Consider the following 4,909-nt stretch of genomic DNA (forward strand, 5'->3'; position numbering starts at 1 on the left):
TAAATCAGTTTACAGATGTGTCATGGTAGCAAGAAGTAAATTAATGTGGTTTTGGGTTATAAAAATTAAAGAGAAGTTCCTTCTTGAACAACTGTGTGAGAGTTAACTAGCCAGTTGTACAGGCCCAAACTTCTTGTTTCTAGACAGGTATAAATGAACTGAAGAAAGTGGAGGGACAAATGACAAAGGAGTACAGACCAAGGGACCCACAGGCACACATGCCTGCTTGGGCTATATGATAAGCAGAAGTGTAGCTGAGATGTGATAAGAGTCTACAAATATTTGAAAGGCATGTACTTGGAAGATAGAAACTAATTAAATGAGTAAGGGGCATAACTAGAAACAAGGGAATGAGATTATAAAATATGTTAAAGTATGGAATAGTCTGCCCAACGGAAAGGTTGGAAGAACAAATACAAAAAAACAAATATGTAATACAGAAGACTGGTAGAAAGATTCAGGAAATAATCTAACATCAAAGAGTCAGTTTTCTAATGAGAATAGATTGAATAATTTGGAAATCTCTTTTACCCATTTAATTTATGTTTGCTTTTGAGGTATTAGGGCAAGTTGGCAGCCTTTCTGAGCTAAAAATCTACCTTATTGCATACCAATCTTATATGCTACCTTCCTTTAGGAAAAAATTGTTTAAAAAAGGAACAGTTGGGCAAACAGTATGAAAAGGTATAAGGGAAGAAGAAAGGTGAGTAAGTTTCAGGAATGAATTTTCAAGAATGGTGTCTTGCTACGTTCTGCTTCAAAGCTGTAGCTGCAGATGAATGGGAGCAAACTAATACTGGATATAGAGGTCTCGTTGCACTGGTTTGTTTCTGTTTGCATCTAGGTGGGTGAAGGTTAAGGGAGCTCTCAGACTGTGGGTTACCGTTTGTGTTATGTGTGGCCAGCCTGTACATGATGGGATGGCATGGACAGGACATTCTTTAATGTGGAGGAAGGCAGCAGAGAATTTTTCCTTAATGAAATAAAATGCATCTTAAAATCCCATTCACAAAGTCAGTTTGGCTGCATCTGAACGGATGGGGAGCAGCCCTAAGCTGCTGTTTGGCTGTGGTGATAGGGTAAATAGTAAAATGTGTTCAGGTTCACTGCTCCCCTCAGCAGCCTCTTGTCTGGGTAGGTGCCAGCTGCCTGCTGGGCTCTGGTGTGGTGGAGATGGACAGTGAGGAGTCATCACATGAGCTGCTGCCCAAGACCCTGACTTACATGAGACAGGACTTGCCTATGCTTGGCATTTGCTGGGTGATTCCTGTAGAGTGGAAGGCAGTCCTGGAATTAATTTGAGGAGATGATTTAAAGAATTTGGAAAGTGTACCAGTCTGGGGATTTCCCTTTGCAAAGCAAAAAACCCAGAATCTTTGTTTTCAAACAGAACTAGGAGAAAGCAATTTATGTTGTTCCATTTAATTTCTGTATGTGGTCTCTACATATCCCCAAGATCAGCTCAGTTGGTCAGAGCATGGTGCTAATAACACCAAGGCTGTAGGTTTGATCCCTGTATGGGCCATTCACTTACGAGCTGGACTCGGCCATCCTTGTGAGTCTCTTCCAAGTCAGAATATTCTGTGATTCTGCTGTTATGCAGTCTGCACAAGAATTTCAGTTGCTGTCTGAGCTGTGGTATTGAGGACTTCCTACGGGGACATGTTTTAACTTTCTCATTACGAAGAAATGTATTTGTGTGAAATTTAAAGCCAAGTTCTCTGTCAGTTACAGTAATGGAAATTAGAACTCTCTTGCCTGGTGGACTGTCAACTCTTAAAACAAACCAAGGTTTCTTAGCATATTCTTTGCCTCCTGCTTTTCCTTTTATATACGGGGACTGGTTTCAGTGATTGAGAAAATACTGCCTTTGCTTTCACTTGACATGTTTTAGGGAGACACAATAGTGTGTGCACTGTGTTACTGAATATTTTCTGTTTAGAACAAAGTGGTTGGTCACACAGCCCTTGTGCAATGCTCTTCATACATGTATAAAATAAAGTACTCTTTGATCTTTCTTTCCTGTGTATCTCTAATCTAGACCCATTCTGCTTTTTTTTTTTTTCCCCAGCTGGAGGGTGTACTTGTGAGCCAGGCATTGTTGACTTTGCTCTGTGGGTTGGCTTGTGAACAAAGGCACTGCTGAAAAGGTGAGTGCTTAACTTCCATCCTCTTTGATGCAGGTTTATGTTCAGAGGAACTGATAAATTCAGACTTGCCAACTGATAAATTCAGACTTGCCAAACCTGTCACCTTAAACTGTATCTAGGTTTGCAGTGGAGAAAGTCTAATCTACCAGCTCATAAAATTGTGAGCATCAGCCATCGAAGCACTGTGAGACTCTGGTTTAGTGTAAATTGTGTGGTATTCTGCAGCATTGGAGGCCGCAGAAGCTGAAAGGTAGGCATGTTTCATCTCTTGAACAGATCTGAATTTAGACCTAGAGAAATCTCTGAGACCCTGAAAATAAACAGTGATAAAAATACAATACCCACCCTGTATTCTACATGGAAAGGGATGGCTGAGAGGCATGCATGACTACCTGTTTTCTACACAGTTGTGTGAATTTTTCATCAAATTTTACATTTGCCACATCAACTAGCTTCTGAAGGTAGCTGAGGTACCTGAGCATTAACTGAACAGGCTTTTATCAGATTGACAAGACTATTTATAAGATGGGGAATAAGTTTAATGGCATTGCTCTGCTGTGAGTACTTACCAGGAGTTTTTCGAAACCTTCCCCTGCAGTCAGTGAAATACTGAGTGTGCCAGGCATGCAAAAGTGCAGTGACTAAGGGGAGTGTCAAACTTAGTTTATAGGAAATAAACAAAACTTTGTTTATAGGAAGTTATTAGTACTCTAAAGAAGGGTAGGTGAAAGTAAATGTGATATTGTAATGCCTATATTAATCTGTTTTCCATAAGACTGTATTAACCATCAACTTGCTAAATTTCAGGGTGTATCTTTGAAACTATGAAAGGCAAGGCAAGATTCTTCTCCTCTTTTTGTGTATAGATAAATTTGTCTGATAAAGCAAGATCTTGCTCTGTGATTCTCTTGCTCTGTGATTGTAATGAGAAAAACCTATCTGACTAAGGACTCTTGCAGTCTCCTAACTGAAGGACACTAAAATCAGTAGTCTACTGCTTACAGCTCCAGAAGTAGTTCTGTGTGTCAGAAATGTGTCCCTGCATGACATTTGATGCAGCAGTATGCATCGAATTTAAGATTACAGTTAGGTTTGGCATGTTTCCTCTATTGGGAAGTGGTGAGGAGCAATCATGAGGAATACAATATGAAGAAAGATTTGCAAGCAAGGAATAATTTTAATTTAAGAGGTGGCAGGTAGATGTAAGGATCTGTCCTGTTATGAAGTTGCAATTTTATTAAATAATCATAAAGAATAATTCTCTGTACTTGTGGAGTTGTAGAGAGTAATCGTTTCTAATAAGGTCGAGTTCAGCAATTACCCTGGTACTCTTGAGGCTAAGCATTTTTGGTCTTTCTACCATTAGTGGCTAAGTCATGTGAGACTTAGTGGTACAACTGAGCTGAGTTGGAAATGGCATTTTGGGTTTTTTCTTCTAAAGCTTGCTTTTGTAGACAAGGCCCTAAAAGCAAGCAAATCTTATGTGTTGAAAACTGTAAGGGCGGGTACGGACCATCCATGTGGTGTTGTGCTTGTCCTTTAGAAAACATGGATTCCTTAAAAAGAAGCAGCCCTCCCTCCATCCCAAGCAAACTCCCTTAACTTTATTTTCCAATGTGATGCTTTTATAAAATACGTAGTTTAAGGAATCTGCATCAAGTTGCTTCTTTCCTCTTGTCATTTCTCTCACCCTTCTAAATGAGTTACCGTGTGCCCTGTGCCATATCCATGTAATTGGCTGAACTGTAGATGTTTAGTGACTTTGTGCAGCTACAAAAGCAATATATAATGCACAAGTCTGATTTTTTTTAATCAGACAGCCTGATGAGACCAGAGATAGAAGAATCACTGGATTTAGTGATGTAGTTTTAGGTATCGAAAGAAGCTGATTGCTCATCTCTCCTGTTTGGTAGTAACTGTTTCTTTGTGCTGTGATTTGTGATGCAGGAAGGCTTAAATATCTTGATACCCATAGATTCTGTAGAGGGATCTTTGGAGTCCTTAATTGGCATACTGCATTTTTGCTTCCTTTTCCATACCAAGAGAACTGATGATTTGGAACTGATTGTAAGTACATAGGTTTACTGCAGGAAAACTTTCTAAGACCCCTTTTGAGATCCTCACTCACACCAGAAATTCAGGGACAGGAAAAAGTTTGGGTCCTCTATGTTGGAAAGACCAGATTTGAACAAGGAGTTCTGTTCTGCTGAGAGCTCTGGGCATATAGGGCTGTATTAGCAGCAGCTGCCTGAAGCAGGCCCTTCTTTCTGAGGCATCTTTTTCAACCAGACATCTCCCTCTCCAGTAAGCAGTAGTATCCTTGTGATTCCTTGCAGATGCGCTGGCTGTTGTGGACTAGAGTGTATGAGGGTGGATATTGCACTAAATTTGGTGTCTCTCCCAAGTTGGCAGGATTGTTCCAGCTGTCGGTGACTCACAGTAGCCGAGTTGCTGTCTCAGAGTTCAAGTTAATGGAATTTGCAGTTCAGTTTCCCTTGATTTGTTTGGCAGAGATGAAATTTCCCATGAACTAGCAAGAGGAGGAGGGAGATTCCACAAAGTAGTAGCTTTGAATGTGTGTTGGGTCTGAAAAATTTCTGAGAGGTGCTGTCCTTACTTCCTCAGCTCTTCCTTGGGAATAACTCTTTGCCAACAGTCATGCTTTCAGGTGTTTCCTTTTGTTTTGTCTAGCTTCTTCCACTGTGCTTATTGCTGACAGTCTCCAGTTTCCAGAACTGCATTAAATATGTGATAAATGT

At 40.2% G+C, this 4,909-nt stretch overlaps 1 protein-coding gene across 2 annotated transcripts in view; it reads left to right on the forward strand.

Annotated features, from left to right (window-relative positions):
* The first annotated feature begins 2,043 nt into the window (after nt 1-2,043).
* NDST2 (N-deacetylase and N-sulfotransferase 2) overlaps nt 2,044-4,909 on the forward strand; it is a 107,296-nt gene continuing 104,430 nt past the window's right edge. For both annotated transcript variants that reach the window (XM_017725886.1, XM_008643705.2), the window contains exon 1: nt 2,044-2,150. The gene's annotated coding sequence lies outside the window, so the exon portion shown is untranslated. The remainder of the gene's footprint in view (nt 2,151-4,909) is intronic.

The sequence above is a fragment of the Corvus brachyrhynchos genome, unplaced genomic scaffold, assembly GCF_000691975.1.
Source record: "Corvus brachyrhynchos isolate BGI_N302 unplaced genomic scaffold, ASM69197v1 scaffold61, whole genome shotgun sequence".
Taxonomy (NCBI): domain Eukaryota; kingdom Metazoa; phylum Chordata; class Aves; order Passeriformes; family Corvidae; genus Corvus; species Corvus brachyrhynchos.